We start from the raw sequence: 19636 nt of genomic DNA, 5'->3' as shown, positions 1-19636 counted from the left end.
GAGTGGTGTAAAAGATGCCGCCATTGGACTCTGGAGAAGTGGAAACGCGTTCTCTGGAGTGATGAATTACAATTCACCATCTGGCAGTCTGACGGACAAAGCTGGGTTTGGCGGACAGCAGGAGAACGCTCCCTGCCAAATTCATAGTGCCAACTGTAAAGTTTGGTGGGAGAGGACTAATGGTCTGGGGCTGTTTTTCATGGTTCGGGCTAAGCCCCTTACTTCCAGTGAAGGGAAATCTTAACGCTACAGCATACAATTACATTCTAGACGATTCTGTGCTTCCAACTTTGTGGCAACAATTTGGGGAAGGCCCTTTTCTGTTTCAGCATGACAATACCCACATGCACAAAGCGAGGTCCATACAGAAATTGTTTGTTGAGATCGGTGTGGAAGAACTGGCCTGAACAGAGCCCTGACCTCAACCCCATCAAACACCATTGGGATAAATTTCAGGCTGACCACACCACTCGCGTCGCGTGCACGAGCGTTGCAAAATACATTTCGAAATCTATGTTACTCAATTATTGCACCCACACTGCTCGTGCGCGCCAATGAGCGTCTGCGTTGCCAAGGGCTAAAATAGAAATCAGTTCTATTTCTGATGCAGATCGCGCTGCAAGTCCTGCCTCTCCCATCTCCTCATTGGTTTATAGAAGCAGGTACGTGCAATCTCCTAATTGGTTATACCCACGTGGGTGACTGAAAGACGAACGAGGTCAGTGGCGGTAATGCACCTAACTTATGAAAGTTGCCAATCGCAATATAAAGTAAAGAGAATAAAAAGCCTGGAAGGAAGAGAGTTGACTAGAAACGATTTGGTTGACCGTGTGTGGATTAATTGGCGGATTAGAGGACCTTGTGCATTTCAGGTAAAATAACAACTCAATGTTTATATCCCAGGACAAATTAGCTAGCAACAGCAAGCTAGCTAAATAGGACAAATTAGCTAGCAAGTGCAAGCTAACTAGCTAAATTGCCATAAATGTTTAATGGTTTTCGACCTGTCCCCAAATTAATATAATTGGTTCAGAGTTTGTTTTGATATTTTAACCTGCGTGTCGTGATCGCGTTTGGTATGGGGGGACAAAATACATTCATGCACGATGGCGCACGTGCGCAGCCGGTTTGGGTTCTGTGTTAGAACGCCGACTGCAAGCCAGGCCTAATCGCCCATCATCAGTGCCCGACCTCACTAACGCTCTTGAGGCTTAATGGAAAGCAAGTCCCTGCAGCAATGTTCCAACATCTAGTGGAAAGCCTTCCCAGAAGAGTGGAGGCTGTTATAGCAGCAAACTCCATTTTACTGCCCATGATTTTGAAATGAGATGTTCGATGTTCAGGTGTCCACATACTTTTGGTTATGTGTTGTAGCTCTTGCTGAAGCCACTAATTGCTCATGTGGACTATGAAGTGAGACCATTTCTGTGCCTAGTCCATCAGTACCATCTATGCTGTGCACTGGGTGTAGACCAAAGAGCCAGGGTTCTGGTCTAGAAGCACGGTTTCAACAGTTTTGCTTCACACCTCTCTGATTCAGAGGAGTTGGGTTAAATGTGGAAGATACATTTCAGTTTACTGTATTTAGTTGTGCAACTGACTAGGTATCCCCTTTCCCTTTAACTGACGCCCGGCACAGAGCACAATTTCCATAGACGGCCACATAGAGAAGTCAGATTAGTACATTCCTAATAAGACACTTATTTGTGCACAAAACATCCATATAATTATTCAAATAAATGTCACTGAAGCTGATTTTTTTTTACATCACTCAGAACCAAAGATATACACATATTATATTAATCCAATGCCTGCCATATTTTGTGATTACGCGATGACATCGTTGCTGCTCGCGCTGCTCCCTGTGTGCTCTGAGCATTAGTGTGCATGTGATGTTGGTCCATACAAACCGGATGCAACCCGAATATCGACCGTCCATGAATCGGAGTAAGCGAACATGAGTAGATTACCTTGGAAATAACGGTCAGACATCTTGGACAGTATCCAGTTATTTTTATACCTCAGAGGTCTAGACCAATGATTGACAATGACAGGGGGCAGTCATTCTTCCCTGGTCTAGACGCCAGTCCACTTCTCACTTACACACTCAATGACAAGCCATCATTCAAACACAACACAGTAGCGCCCTGTCAGTATACTATATAACCCCCCCACCCCCCACCCCCACCACCACCATTATAGTACATCCCCACCCCGCTCGTGTCAGCACACCACCCTGCTATCAACAGCTGTAGACCCCTGACCCGACACACGCGAGCCGCCCCCTGTACCCTCGACTGAACACACTGGCATATGGTGTCCCTCGAGCAAACACACTGCACCAACACAGACACAGGCAGACACACATGCCAGGCTCAGACACACAGACACACAGTCACATATGCCAGGCTCAGACACACAAACACTCACTCACCCACTCACACTCACACTCACACACACACCCACAGACACACACACATACACACAGCACTGAATTACAGTATACGCACAAGCACATACAGTAAAACCCCAAACATGGTTAGCACAAACAAGAGTTAACTCATTCAAACTCATTCTCACTCCATACATTGCCAACTGTTATTATAATTAATAATAAAAATAATAAATATTAATACTAAATTGCATTTTGTAGAGCACTTTTCATTTACATACATAAATCACAAAGCTCTTTACATTGTGAGGAACCATTACAAGAAAAAAGCTTCAATAAACAGTGCTAAAAACATCATATAAGAAAAGATTGGCTAAAACTTCAACGACAAATTCTGAAACACTTGTGTTTTAGCTAAGAATGGGACAGTCCCAGAGAATAAAAAAGAATGGAGCTCCAGTGTGTGATTCCTTCGATAATCTTCCTGTCACCCGACTGATAGCCTGGGGCTGTGAGGGATTCTGCAGCAGCCTATACTATGCAGCTTGAGCCTCCTCCGCTGCAGCCCATTGTGTGTTGATTGTGTGTTGACAAAGAAGGGCCGTCTTTAACCTCTAAAACCTCTGGAACCTTGGCACAATGAACACACAATCATAATAACATACAGGCTCTTAAGCGTTCTCTTCCCTCCACAGGGATAAGAGGCCAGGCATGCTCAACAGAGCTCTCAAACCTGTCATCGAAATACTGTAAGTCTTTCAGTATTTCTTTAGAAACCTCATCTCTGAAATAACTCATAAGAACAGCATGCTGTAGTCCAGAGGGTGTACCTGTCATATTACCTTGACCAAGTCTATTTATGATTCCTACTGTTGTAGTTTCTACATTATAATAACCATGTCCTCCTATAGAGAGAACTACTTATTCCACAAATCTTTCACCTTTTGCTCTTGTATTCCTGTGAGATCAGGGATTAAAGCATTCCCTCCAGGGCATGTTTTGTCTACCACCATCAGTACACATACTGATTAGCTGCTCAGCTCTGGCAACCAGCTCCATGACTCCAGCAGGGCCAATGCTAATGTTAATCACATTAACCAAGCTACAGGCTACAGACTGGGGAACACAAGCTAACCCACGGCTTCAGCTCTCCCCCTGCAGTCCACATTAATGGAAACACAGTACAACCTATTGAACAACCTCTTGGTACCATACTCAACTCAAAAACAACGACAATTGGGAATATGTGTAGTACCCACATTTTGGGTCTCAACATACTGTAAATCAAATTCAAAACACGTTTGAGAGACATTATATTCATTTTCAACATGAGCCATATGGTTAGGGTAAGTGTGTGAGGCCATGGTGGTGCAGAAGTAATATGATCATGTACAACAGAGTGTAACAGTAAGTGTCATGCAGCAATTACCCCTTATACCCCTACCCCTTACTATGTCCCCCATGTCAGTCCATCCCCATCTCACCTCATCACCCTGCCTCTACCCCAACCCCTTACTATGTCCCCCATGTCAGTCCATCCCCATCCCACCTGATCACCCTGCCTCTACCCCAACCCCTTACTATGTCCCCCATGTCAGTCCATCCTCATCCCACCTCAGCACCCTGCCTCTACCCCAACCCATTACTATGTCCCCCAAGACAGTCCATCCTCATCCCACCTCAGCACCCTGCCTCTACCCCAACCCATTACTATGTCCCCCAAGACAGTCCATCCTCATCCCACCTCAGCACCCTGCCTCTACCCCAACTCATTACTATGTCCCTCATGTCAGTCCATCCCACCTCAGCACCCTGCCTCTACCCCAACCCATTACTATGTCCCCCATGTCAGTCCATCCCCAACCCACCTCAGCACCCTGCCTCTACCCCAACCCATTACTATGTCCCTCATGTCAGTCCATCCCATCTCAGCACCCTGCCTCTACCCACTAACATCCACCTAGCCCCTAGATCACTCCATCACTGTCCCAGATCGTCTGTCCCAGATGGCCAGTGTTCCGCTTGGCCAGTGGAGGGGCACGCCACCCTGTCATCTGAGTAGAGTGGCCTGGCCCCTACCTACCTGTCAGCCTGGTCCTGGTTATCTCACCAATACACACAGTCACATCTATCACGTCACACTGGGAGGCCAGGCATAGAGGGAGGGATGCATAGAGAGAGGGAAGGAGGGAAGGAGGGAAGGAGGGAAGGAGGGAAGGAGGGAAGGAGGGAAGGAGGGAAGGAGGGAAGGATGGAGGAAGTGAAAGAGTGATTGACTGATCATGTTAGTTGCATAATGAGGGAGGTCGGCCTAGATTTGACGAAGCGGGTTCAGTCATGAACACATTATTTAAAACCCCTTACAAATTGTTTGCTGCGTTCATGTATTCCCCTAACCCATTCATAGACACTAACTTTAATCCCCATTGACGATAGTATCTTCTGGTCGGGAGAGTTTTGTTAAGAGCCCTGATGCTCGGTCTGAACGTTGTGCTACGGTTTTGGAAACATAAGGAACATATCTTTCATTTCAGCAAGAAATCATTTTCAAAAATCAAAAGGTTCAATTACAACACACCTGTATAGGCTTAGACTTAGGGTTAGTGTTCCCACACGGCCATATCTTCGTGTAACATTGCTAGGTTGCTCCGAACACCTGTGTTTAAGCATATCTGGTGTAGTTCGTCAACTGGAGGCACACAGCTTGTGGATCTGTGCAAAACCGCTACAGTAAGTGTATCTTTTTATTTAAAATACTTTTTCTTGCTGATATGAAAGATAAGCGGCATATCAGCATGTGTTTCGAAAACCGGTTTGAAAGCGTTGATTATTGACGTTTTTAAACGTTAAAGTACATTTTTGTAGTTCACATGGAGCCAACCCTGGGTGAAGCTAACTGCTGAAAACCCTAAATACCGGGAAGGGTTTTTGAGTGCTAGTTTTCCCCCATATGCAGTATTTTGTCATTCATTTCTCCACAATGTATACAGTATATTGTTGTTCTTAACCTATTTTGCCAGGATCATAACTGGGCCTTTTTACTGAGCACAAGGTTAAGCATGCATCAAGGAAATGTTTGGTCAAGTTATTGATGCATTTCAGTTTCATTCAATTCAGTAATTTACCCGTTTGCAATCCTCCAAGTGGATGCGATGTTCAGGTGGACATGAACACTTGCTGTTTATAGTAGTGATTTGTTTGTTTGTAATTGGCGTGTCTCAGAGCTCCATGTCACTGTGTGTCTGTCATGTCTGTGCGTAACTGATCACCGACAACGAAGAGACAGCCTATAGGGAGGAGGTCAGAGACCTGGCCGGGTGGTGCCAAAATAACAACCTATCCCTCAACGTAACCATGACTAAGGAGATGATTGTGGACTACAGGAAAAGGAGGACCGAGCACGCCCCCATTCTCATCGAAGGGGCTGTAGTGGAGCAGGTTGAGAGCTTCAAGTTCCCTGCTGTCCACATCACCAACAAACTAGAATGGTCTAAACACACCAAGACAGTCGTGAAGAGGGCACGACAAAGCCTATTCCCCCCTCAGGAAACTAAAAAGATTTGTCATGGGTCCTCAGATCCTCAAAAGGTTCTACAGCTGCACCATTGAGAGCATCCTGACTGGTTGCATCACTGCCTGGTACCTGGTACGGCAATTGCTCGGCCTCCGACCGCAAGGCACTACAGTGGGTAGTGCGTACACTAAGTTGCCTGCCATCCAGGACCTCTACACCAGGCGGTGTCAGAGGAAGGCCCTAAAGATTGTCAAAGACCCCTGCCACCCCAGTCAGACTATTCTCTCTACTACCGCATGGCAAGCGGTAACGGAGTGCCAAGTCTAGGACAAAAAAGCTTCTCAACAGTTTTTACCCCGAAGCCATAAGACTCCTGATCTGAACAGGTAATCAAATGGCTACCCGGACTATTTGCATTGTGTGCCCCCCCCCCCCCCCTTTTACTCTACTGCTACTCTCTGTTTATCATATATGCATAGTCACGTTAACCATATCTACATGTACATACCTCAATCAACCCAACTAATCGGTGCCTGTTTATAGCCTCGCTACTGTTATAGCCTCGCTACTGTTATAGCCTCACTACTGTTATAGCCTAGCTGCTGTTATAGCCTCGCTACTGTTATAGCCTCGCTACTGTTATAGCCTAGCTACTGTTATAGCCTAGCTACTGTTATAGCCTCGCTACTGTTATAGCCTCGCTACTGTTATAGCCTAGCTACTGTTATAGCCTCGCTACTGTTATAGCCTCGGTACTGTTATAGCCTAGCTACTGTTATAGCCTAGCTACTGTTATAGCCTCGCTACTGTTATAGCCTCGCTACTGTTATAGCCTAGCTACTGTTATAGCCTAGCTACTGTTATAGCCTCGCTACTGTTATAGCCTAGCTACTGTTATAGCCTCGCTACTGTTATTTTTCACTGTCTTTTTTTACTGTTTTTATTTCTTACCTATTGTTCACCTAATACCTAATACCTTTTTTACACTGTTGGTTAGAGCCTGTAAGGTGACAAAACATGTTTGATTTTATTTGATTTAATGGCTCCATGCACACACTCCATTTAGCAATATGTTTTGCACCTATTGGCTTGCAATATTATTAGGAAATGTAGCCTACATTCATTCATTAAAAATGTTCCCTCTTTGAATTTAAGCCAGTAATATTTCAAATGTCCGTTTAAACTGAATTTGTAAATTTGGGTATTGACCAATGAAGATGAATGTTTTTTTTATTTTATGAAGAAGACAGTTTTGGGAATAAGAGAGCACGGTTAATGGTATGGTCCATAGGAACGGCCATTTGTATAAAGGTATCTGTTTTTCTTGTTAGCCTCACTCTGTGGGGAGGCTGTCACTGGCCTAGTATACATGCTATAGTATGTTAGGTTATACCAGACTAGTGACAGCCTCCCCACAGATCACATTCCTGAGCTAGAACAGAAGTGAGGCTTACATGAAAAACAGATACCTTCTACTAAAATTAAACTTCAATTCTACCAACTATAGTGTAGTGGAATTACAATTGGTAGAATTTAAGTCGAATTTGGTAGAATATATATATATTTTTTATGATGTACAATTTAACCTAATTTCATTCCTATTTTACAAACAGTTGTGTGCTTTAGTTACATGGCCAACTTGGATTGCCAGAAAGGGATGGAGAATAAATATTTCCCTTTGTACAGTAAAATATCTTGAGTTTCTAACAAATGACCTTCCTCAAGATGAATGTGATATCTGTCGGCCCACAGTGACAGGATATTGATGGGAGGAAGCAGCCACAGATAGATCTTTGTTTCTACTACATTACACGTGCAAATGAATCACCTGCTATGTGTAGTGTCACAGACCAATAGCCTGTATGCAGTGTTCAATTCATCCTGTTCCTAGTGACAGTGAAGCATGTCTTTAAGGAGAGTTTCAGTTTGCCCTCAGCTCCCTGCTGTAGAAAGCCTTGAAGAAGCAGATGGGTAGCATGATACACTGTTACCTGATATTAGTAGTCTCAGTCTGTATTACATGACATTAAATTAAGAGGGTCAGTGCTTCCTAAGTTGGGGTGGGTCACAGAGGGTAATTTGGCTGAAGTGGGTCATTGTTACTTGACTGGGGCTGTTACATTTAATTTTTTATAGGCAAGTCAGTTAAGAACAAATTCTTATTTTCTATGATGGCCTAGGAACAGTGGGTTAGGGGCAGAACGACAGATTTGTACCTTGTCAGCTCGGGGGTTTGAACTTGCAACCTTCCGGTTACTAGTCTAACGCTCTAACCACTAGGCCCTCCTTAGTTTGAGGGGCTAATAGGAATAAATGTATCAGTCAGGGGAAGCTGCTCTTTCATCGCCAGTAACAACTCTGTCTCCTGTAGCATTACCCGGGCTCTGATTGTGAGATCCACAGGAAAGGCATCCCTACTCTACATACCAAGTTCAGTGTTTTACAGCTCCCTGTAAACTCTAAATCTACGAGGAGTGCTACCCAACACTTAGTCTGAGACTACAACGGATCCCCAAATTACTATGCCCACTTATAAGCACCTATTTCTGCCTTCTCCTCAGGGAGTCACAACACAACCCTTCACTGTGGACTTGGCATAGAGCCAGATTAGCACCCTCACCTTCATTTCCAACACGACAAAGAGGCTAAGACCATTCACCAGAACACAGTGGATATATGTGACAGATTGTGGAGGAACTCGTGTTAGATCCACAGGCTGCGCTGCGGTCATTCCTATGACCTCAACACCTGACCTTTGACCCCTGTATGTAACACCACACAGCACAATGTCTACTCTGTCCTCCCCTCTGCTCCCTCAGGGCTACTCTTCGATGGACGGCTCACTCTCTCCAACAGGGACTCAAGTTCAGAGCAGCATCCTCCACTAAGTCAAGCTCTCAGTCTAAGATGGATCCTAAAGTTCAGTAACCTTTGTAGCTCAGTTGGTAGAGCAAGGTGCTAGTAATGCCAGGGTAGTGTGTTTGATTCCTGGAACCACCCATATGTGAAATGTATGTACACATGACTGTAAGTCACAATGGATAAAAGTGTCTGCTAAATGGCATGTATTATTATTGAAGTGGGAGTCAGATATTGGGGCTAAGAGACAAATTAGAAGCTACACAACCCATTACCATGAAATGCAGTCTTCAGTGGATATGAGAATCTAAAAACAATATTACTGGAATAAAAATGTCCCCCCAAAAGCGGTGCGAGCTCATTTCAACATGCATTTATCTGTCCTCTAGCCATGTATGTTGTTAGAGAAAGTGATTTAGTTGAAAGTGCTGAGTGTATGTCTTTATCTGCCATAATCCTGCCAGCCCCTTCAGCTCAGCTCTCAGGTCAAGCCCTGGTCAGGGCCACGGAAGATCTTGGGGGGGGGTCATTCAGTGCTGGTCGACCGACACGCTCAAAGGATCAACTTCCCTTTCATCATAACAGGGGTCAGAGTTTTACTACCACGCGCTACGCTGGATAGCAAAATACACACACACATGCACGCACACACACACACACACACACACACACACACACACACACACACACACACACACACACACACACACACACACACACACACACACACACACACACACACACACACACACACACACACACACACACACACACACACACACACACACACACACACACACACACACACACACACACACACACACACACACACACTGATGGCTCAGAGGCATCTGATAATAACCATCTTATTACACGAGTGCCAACAACTAAGATAAAAGTTATGGGATCAACCATGTGACACTATAAGGAACATGTTATCTTCTTGATCTTTCTTTTGGGCCTCTTTGAGTCCTCCAGGCTTCTCCACTGGCCAACCATGTACTGTAGAATAGTGTGTGGGGATTGTGAAATTATGAGGAGAGCTGAGGACGAAAGTTTAGAACGTCCAGATTGTTAACAGATTCCTGCTAAAACAGTCATTGGGAATGTGACTGTGTGTCTTTGCTGTTGATTGTGAAATGACTGTGGCGTCCGAGTCAGTAATATACTGTTCTGTCCTAAATCAGTGCAGATGGTTCAGGCAACAGATTCATGAATCTGTTGCCTGACCCCAAACTTTTGAACGGTAGTGTATCTTCATCAACAGAGATTTATATCAAACATCCATCACTACTCTATTGTTGATTGCACTTAGTTTGAGGGGCTAATAGGAATAAATGTGTCAGTCAGGGGAAGCTGCTCTTTCATCGCCAGTAACAACTCTGTCTCCTGTAGCATTACCCGGGCTCTGATTGTGAGATCCACAGGAAAGGCATCCCTACTCTACATACCAAGTTCAGTGTTTTACAGCTCCCTGTAAACTCATCCTTCACTCAAATTCAAACTCAAATTGAAGATGTTTATGACTCCTGGCTGGCCAAAGTGTTGAATATCACAGAGCCCTGACAAAAGCCTGCCCCTAGACTCACGCATCTGCGGTGTCACTGTACCAACTGCCTTGATGTACTTACTGTACTGCCTCCTTCCCGAAAAGCCTTTATGACACCCCACATCAGCCCCCCTGCATCTCAATACCAGCTGTTAGTTCCCTGTCCATCCCCTAAGGGTTCTGCTTTGTTTTCTGTTGGGCTGCTAGCTGGATGAATGAACAAAACATCTCTGTCCGCCTGCCAGTAACCTGCCTCGTTATTCCTCCTGGCCGGCTCAGTGGCTCTCCTCTAGCTCATGGCTCAAGTGGAGGTTGTAAATACTTTCCTGGGTTGTTTTGGGGTCACCAGAGACTTGGTCATTATTGCCTCAAGATCAAATCAAATCAAATTTGACTGGTCACATACACATATTTAGCAGGTGTTATTGAAGGTGTAGCGAAATGCTTGTATTACTAGCTCCAACGGTGCAGTAACATCTAACAATTCACAATACACACAAATCTAAAGTAAAATAATGGAGTTAAGAAATATAGAAAAAATAAATGTTCTAACTAGGAAAGTCAGTTATGAAGAACTTCTTATTTATGATGAAGTCCTACCCTGGTCAAACCCTAACAACGCTGTGCCATTTGTGTACCGCCATATGGGACTCCCAATCACGGCCAGTTGTGATACAGCCGGGAATTGAACCAGGGTCTGTTGTGACACCTCTAGCACTGAGATGCTGTGCTTAGACCAATGCGTCACTCGTGAGCCCCAAACAATGTTGGAGTGGCATTGACTAAAATATAGAAGAATAGAATGCAGTATATACATATGAAATGGGTAAGGCAGTATGTGAACATTATTGAAGTGACTAGTGTTCCATTATTAAAATGACCAGTGATTCCATGTCTATGAATATAGGGCAGCAGCATCTAAGGTGCAGGGTTGAGTAACCGGGTGGTAGCTGGCTAGTGATGGCTAATTAACAGTCTGATGGCCTTGAGAAAGAAGCTGTTTTTCAGTCTCTCGGTCCCAGCTTTGATGCACCTCTACTGACCTTGCCTTCTGGATGTTAGCGGGGTGAACAGGCTGTGGCTCAGGTGGTTTATCTCCTTGATTATCTTTTTGGCCTTCCTGTGACATCGGGTGCTGTAGGTGTCCTGGAGGGCAGGCAGTGTGCCCCCGGTGATGCGTTGGGAGGTTGCAGGCAGTGCAGTTGCTGTACCAAGCGGTGATACAGCCCAACAGGATGCTCTCAATTTGTAAAGGTTTGTGAGGGTCTTAGGTGCCAAGCCGAATTTCTGCAGCCTCCTGAGGTTGAAGAGAGTTTATTATGCCTTCTTGGGTGGACCATTTCAGATCGACGGTGAAGTGTAGGCAGAGGAACTTGAAATTTTTCAACTTCTCCACTACGGTCCCACCGTGGATAGGGGCGTGCTCTCTCTGCTTTTTCCTGAAGTCCATGATCAGCTCCTTTGTTTTGTTGACGTTGAGGGAAATGTTATTTTCCTGGCACCACACACTGCACCTCCTCCCTGTAGGCTGTTTCACCATTGTTGGTAATCAGGCCTACAACTCCTGTGTCATCTGCAAACTTGATGATTGAGTTGGAGGCGTGTGTGGCCACACAATCAGGGTGAACAGGGAGTACAAGAGGGTGCTGAGCACGCACCCTTGTGCGACACCTGTGTTGAGGATCAGCGAAGTGGAGGTGTTGTTTCCTACCTTCACCACTTGGTGCCGGCCCGTCAGGAAGTCCAGGACCCAGTTTCACAGGGCGGGGGCCCGAGTTTACTGATGAGCCCCGAGTTTACTGATGAGCTTGGAGGGTACTATGATGTTGAAGGCTGAGCTATATTCAATGAACAGCATTCTTACAGAAGCATTCCTCTTGTCCAGATGGGATAGGGCAGTGTGCAGTGTGATGGCGATTGCATCGTCTGTGGTTCTATTGGGACGGTATACAAGTTGAAGTGGGTCTAGGATGTCAGGTAAGGTAGAGGTGATATGATCCTTAAAACCTCTATGGGGTAGGGGGCAGTATGTTGACATCCGGATGAAAAGCGTGCCCAAAGTAAACTGCCTGTTACTCAGGCCCAGAAGTTAGGAAATGCATATAATTGGTACAGGAACAATGGTGGACATCTGGAAGCAAGTGGGGACAGCAGACTGGGATAGATTGAATATGTCCATTAACACTCCAGCCAGCTGGTCTGCACACGCAAGGAGGCGGCAGGGATGGCATCTGGGCCGGCAGCCTTGCCAGGGTTAACACGTTTAAATGTCTTACTCACGTCGGCCTTAAATGTCTTACTCACGTCGGCCACGGAGAACAAGAGCCCACAGTCCTTGAGAGCAGGCCGCGTCGGTGGCACTGAATTATTTTGAATTTATATATACTGTATATTTTTTTACCTTTATTTAACTAGGCAAGTCAGTTATGAACAAATTCTTATTTTCAATGACGGCCTAGGAACAGTGGGTTAACTGCCTTGTTCAGGGAAGGAACAACAGATTTTTACCTTGTCAGCTCGGGGATTCAATCTTGCAACCTTTTGGTTACTAGTCCAACAGTTTAACCACTAAGCTACCTGCCGGAATAACTACTCTGTAAGTATTCAACCATATTCCCAGTCACCTTGCCATGGTTAAATGCGGTGGTTCGCATTTTCAGTTTTGCGCAAATGCTGCCATCTATTCACGGTTTCTGATTTGGGTAGGTTTTAATAGTCAAAGTGGGAACAACATTCGCTACACACTTCCTGATGAACTCAGTCACCGTGTCAGTGTATATGTCAATGGTTTTCTCAGAGGCTACCTGGAACATATCCCAATCCGCGTAATCAAAACATTCTTGAAGCAAGGATTCCAATTGGTCAAACCAGCATTGAATAGACCTTAGCACAGGTACTTCCTGTTTGAGTTTCTGCCTATAGGAAGGTATGAGCAAAATTGAGTCATGATCTTTTTTTGCCGAAGGGAGAGCGGGAGAGGGCCTTCTAGGCATTCCGGAAAATGGAGTAGCAGTGGTCGAGTGTTTTAGCAGCGCGAGTAGTACAGTCAATGTATTGATAGAACTTCGGTAGCGTTTTCCTGAAATTCGCCATCTTGCTTCATCTCTTAATATCTCCATCTCCAGGTGCAAATAAATTAGCTTTCCAGTGTGTTGACCACAATACAGATACAGATCACGCAGAATGATACTTGATTGTGTACTGTGATTGACATATTCAATCTATGGTGTGTCCTGTGATTTCAGTATGGTACGTGTATTGCATTGACTAGTGTGTGGTGTTGATACATGAGGGCTGCTGGTTGATGCATGTGGACCTATTCTCTGCTCTCTGCATCATTACAGGGATGACCAGAGGAATGTGTTGCCTGGTAACGGCACTACTGTCCGTGCCCAGGGCCAGGAGGAGCACCCAAGAGAGCAGCATTACACTGTGTCCTTCCTAACAGCTCTGCTGAGGCGGTACATGGTCATCATTGGGTCACTGTCATTGTTTGGCTATCTCCTGCCAAAGCATCCTCTTTAAAGACAGTGAAGAATCAACAGATTGTGATGCTCATATCATGATCAGTATTGTATAATACTGAAGCAAAAAATATATTTCTAGATATTTGTAAAATATCAGTAAAATCTCAAAAGTTGCTGAAAAGATTTATGGTGGTGTTTGTTCATTTCAGAAGGTAGATTGCTCACATTTATGCACAAATATACTTTAAATGTGTATTGTGTCTTCTAAAATAATCTTGTACATAGTATATCACATAAATCTCATTTAACAGTGTAATAAAGCACTGACGTTGCTGATCTCCCTTAGAGCAAATGCCCATTATGCACATTATTTTCATACAGATCTGTTTCTCTAATTACTTCAATCCTTTTGTTTTATTCCATTGTACCAAACAATGTAACACACTCTGTCATTCCTGTACTATAATTCTGCCCTAAACATAGATTTTTTTTCAGATCTCTGTAAAGACTCATTCTAATTAGTCTTAATCTGAGTCATTTCTTAATCGAGCACTTCATGACATTGACTCATAGCTAAATATATTGTTTAATGAAATAAACTAAAAGGGAGAGGGAGTTTCAGCGTTTTGTGTCTTGTGATGGTGGCGTTGACATAGATTGGGAGATTGGAGATGAAGTTAAGATATTGGAGTCGAGTTAAAAATCTCTCTGGTAAAAAGGACTGATGGATCACATCTGCCTGCTGTGCCCCTCTCCCCCTCTCTGCTACCCCACCTCCTCTACTGTACTCTTTAATCATCATTCAGCAGCACCACAGGGATCGTATCCTGCCCTTCCTCCATCTCCACCCACCACACAGCTTGACCCCCAGAGAAAAGAAAGCCGCATGGTCCCTTGCCCCCCACCCCCGGCCTCTACCACAGCGGAGGGCTGACAAAGCACTCTCTTTCACTGCATCAGAAAAAAGCTACCAGGCTCTCTCACCACCCTGAGGCTAAACCATAACAGATCCACACAAACATATTTTCCTATTTAACTTAATGTGAAGACAATTACATTAAAACAGACCTGTTCCATTGATGAGAGGCAAAAGTAGAAGTCCTGACACATGGTCAATACAGATCAATGGAAATTGAGTTTCTCATGGAATGAATTGAGAGATAAGCCAAGCTATTAGATAAGCAGGAAATAAGTATAGTTTGACATTCTTCACTTCATGTCAGTGGTGACTGGTAGTACTGTAGTATAGCATGTTGTGCAACAGGGTTCTTGACCAGAGGGATATACACTATAATCAAGAGGTGCAGCATAGCCAGCACAGTGAGGACCTGACATACAGTGCCTTCAGGAAGTATTCATACCATTTGAGTTATTCCACATGTTGTTTTGTTACAGCCTGAATTCTAAATGGATTAAAAATAACATCGATACACACAATACCCCATAATGACAAAGTGAAAACATGTTTTTGGAAAAAGTTGCTATTTTATTGAAAATGAAATACAGAAATATATCATTCAAGTAAGTATTCTCACCTCTGAGTCAATACTTTGTAGAAGCACCTTTGGCAGCGATTACAGCTGTGAATCTTTCTGAGTAAGTCTCTAAGTGCATTCCACATCTAGATTGTGCAACATTGGCCCATTATTCTTTTCAAAATTATTCAAGCTCTGTCAAATTGGTCTTACCATAGATTTTCAAGTAGATTTAAGTTTTAAAAAACTGTAACACGGCCACTCAGGAACATTCCTTGTCTTCTTAATAAGCAACTCCAGTGTAGATTTGGCCTTCTGTTTTAGGTTATTGTCCTGGTGAAAGGTGAATTCATCTCCTAGTGTCTGGTGAAAAGCAGACTGAGCCAGGTTTTACTATATAATTTTGCCTGTGCTTAGTTCCATTCTGTTTCTTTTTTTCCTGAAAAACAACCATATCCATAACATGATGCAGCCACCACTATGCTTGAAAATATAGAGCGTGGTTCTCAGTAATGTGTTGTATTAGATTTGCCCCAAACATAACTCTTTGTATTCAGGTCATAAAGTGAATTGCTTTGTCACATTTTTTGCAGTATTACTTTAGTGCCTTGTTGCAGGCAAGATGCATGTTTTTGGGACATTTGTATTCTGTACATGCTTCTGTCTTTTCACTCTGTCAATTAGTTTAGTATTGTGTAGTAACTACAATATCGTTGATCCATCCACAGTTTTCTCCTATCACAGCCATTAAACTCTGTAACGGTTTTAAAGTCACCATTGGCCTCATGGTGTAATCCCTGAGCGATTTCCTTCCTATAAGTGCCTTTCTTTTTGAGGCATTGGAAAACACCCCTTGTCTTTGTGGTTGAATCTGTGTTTGAAATTCACTGATAGACTGAGGGGCCTTACATAAAATTGTATGTGTGGGGTACCGAGATGAGCTAGTCATTCTAAAACCATGTTAAACATTATTATTGCACACAGAGTGAGTCCATGCAGCTTTTTATGTGACTTGTTAGGCACATTTTTACTCCTGAATTTATTAAGGCTTTCCATAACAAAGGGGTTGAAGACTTGACTCAAGACATTTCAGATTTTCATTTTTAATTAATTTGTAAAAATTTCGAAAAACATAATGACCTTATGGGATATTGTGTATAGGCCAGTGACAAATTCAGGCTGTAACACAACAAAATGTGGTAAAAGTCAAGGGGTATGAATAACTTTCTGAAAGCATTGTAGCTTTATACTGGATAGTATGCTAATATTGTGTTAGTGTGAAATTGTCAATGAAAAATGAGAGGGAATTACAAAATTAGGTCTTCAAAACAATCTTGAAAAAAAACGAAAATGAAGTATTCATAGTAATTATGATCATGGGAAATGTATGCAACTGAATAGTATCTCAAAAGTATTTCCTTTTCTTTATTTTCATTTGAGAGGAAAATGTTCCTGGAATATAACATGTACTTTCTCTAAACACACACATGTATGTCTTTAAAGTAAAATAACATAAAATGTGAGATTCCTTTAGGGTCATTTCAAATACTCTGATGAGGAAACCAAAAATCTTAATAACTATTTTAGGGGGGGACAAACTATTCTACAGGAACATGTCAGGAAAACCTATGTATTTTTGGACACCTTTTTTATACTTCTCTTTTCAAAGTATATGATATACTTAGTTAAATGTGTGTTTGACATATGCATCATTAAAAAGTGAATTAACCATAGTTAATTCAAAAGTGAATGAACCATTAACCAATTAACTATTTGTAAATCACTTGTAAAAATGTACATGTATTTATATTACTAGTGTATTTATTATGAGGTTAAGGCCTATGCCTAATCAAATGAACACAAATAACATTTTCTTAATTTTATTTAAATGAGCTACTATATTATACTTCAAACTATGTAATAATGTTTATGATCATTTTATAAGCACAAGTTCTAATAACATATTATAACTTGTCTTATAATAAAGTTAAATCCTTAAATTTAACATTTGTACATTTATGTAAATCAAAGTGCAACAGAACCCGCCATAAATGAGCTTTTTCCCCTTATTGTAGGCTATTTGGTGAGTCTCTACATTTGTCATTGAAATGTTTGCACACAAAAATAGATCCGAATCTTATAGAAATGTCACTGATTAAATCTCAAGTACTCGGTTTAACATGCATTAGGCTAAACCATTAATTAATGCACAGTGGCCTTATGCTTGCCAAAATATGATTCATATATTAGTTGACGGTCCACTGTGATATAAACTTTAACTTCGATCAATCATTTTCAATTAATATTCCTCGTCAATGCGTAAGGAATTTTAATCCTTGAAATGACAATAAATCTTCACACCCACACGGGGGCACGATACATGGCCCTGGTGCATGGATGAGACAGTAATGTCCCTCCCCTGAAATAAGGCGTCGATATTTGTAATTTGTCAAATAAATGTGCATGAGAGAAATCATTATTAAACTAAATATAACCAAATGTATGATGTATAGCTTTATAAGGAAGAGTGAATTGTGTCCCCAACATGTACGACAGTCACACGTGGTGCAATTATGGATGCAATCTTCTTACCAAAATGTATCAAACAATATAGGTCTATAGCTACTCTTTAATAGCCTCGAAATAAATATATTTTTTAGATTTAAAACAATGCCGCATAGCCGGTCTATCGCTCTTCTGAGAAGTGGTCTAATAACAGATCTAAGACATTTTGCCAAGTAGTCATTCCAATCAATTGGATTCATTTAATAGTTAAAACGCAATGCTTTTGCTCTCTCCACCACAAAACATTTCAATGTCCATGTATTGTGGTGGCCAACATAGGATTTTGGGACTAAATCTAATAGCTTAAGGGCGTTCTCCAAGTTCAAAAGTTCACCTTTTACGATCTCCAAAATACCACTGACTTCTCACGTCCAAATAAAAACATTCCTACCTTGGTTCTCAGCAAACGACACTCAAACCAATCACAGTGTGAAATATGCAAGAATCAACACTGACAAAGTAAATAAAGTTGGCAGGGAGCCCACATGATCAGATAATTCCCATAGATGAGACACATTTTGAAAGGCAATTGACAGCCCATGCACAGGGTGGGCTACTGTATTTTTTCACCTTATCAAACCCCACTTAGAATAAGTAAAATATTAAGTAGCCTATAAACAGCATTATTAACTATGTTACAATAATTGTATAACAATGTATCAAGAATGTAAGGAAATGGGTATGCATGTTTGTGTTTTCCCAATGACTGTAAATGTTTTTTCCACATGAATAGATTCGCGTGCATAAAACCTGATACGAAAATAATTAATAAACTTCATCGAATGTAGCCTTTAGACTAGGAAGCCTATACTACTGTAGTCAAATGTAATGCTGATGTTTACAACCACTATCCATTCCCAATAGAATTGGAAAAAGGATAAGCACCGACGGCACGTACCGTTAACGGACTTCGTATTGTTTCTCTCTGGGTAATCGAACCCATTCGTCCTGTCCTCTATCTCCATCCTCCTTCATGAAAGCTGCATGCGCGACGTTCTATCAGCCGGGCGCCTATTGGCAATATTTTCAATTCGATAATGCAATTAGCTGTCTTCGTTGTGTTGAGACGCTACTGTCTTCACTGGACAGACTGTAGCCCCAAGCCTGCGGGTGTCAGTAAGAATAACTGTTCTTCCACACCCCCATACCTACACAAATCATTTACCCTGAACATTAAGCAATGACGTACGCGCTGCAGTATGCATTCTGGGTTATGTAGGGTTTGGTCGTCGTGTTTGTAGTTGGTGGTCCTGCATCATTCCGCTGAGTTGGCAATGAGTAGGCAATACGATCTGTGCAGCAGAACATAATTCCGCTTCAGGTTTTGTGATGTGTTCATAAACATAGAGTGGGATGTAATAACACAGTATTGTTATTATTGTTGTACAAAGTTTACTTGGATAACGTAAAATGTTCTTGAAGGTTTATAACAAATAATGGCCAAATTAATCAAACAGTGATTGACCATTTTATTGACCAGGGTGTTTCTGGGGGGAAAGTCTGCAAAAAGTTGTTGTCACGTGTCTGTCAACATTGTGTTTCTGATATCCATTTAGATTCTTTGGCCAAAAACTGACCTTTGTTGATTAAACTTCATAGTTTAAAGGGCAATTCAGACACTTTTCAACCTCATATTCCTTATCTTCAGCACCAAACCACTTTCTACACGTGAAAACGACACATTTCTACTTTTTGTAGAAAACATATATAACATGAAAAAGTTATATCGATGACGTCATTAAAAGTTTAAAAACTGTGATTTTCAAACACTAGGAGATTCGTGGTGATATTGGGAGCAAGGAAATACCCTCCCTC

This window comes from Oncorhynchus gorbuscha, linkage group LG04 (assembly GCF_021184085.1).
Source record: "Oncorhynchus gorbuscha isolate QuinsamMale2020 ecotype Even-year linkage group LG04, OgorEven_v1.0, whole genome shotgun sequence".
Classification (NCBI taxonomy): Eukaryota; Metazoa; Chordata; class Actinopteri; order Salmoniformes; family Salmonidae; genus Oncorhynchus; species Oncorhynchus gorbuscha.
The sequence above is the reverse complement of the archived record's forward strand: the minus strand, read 5'-3'. Positions refer to the sequence as shown.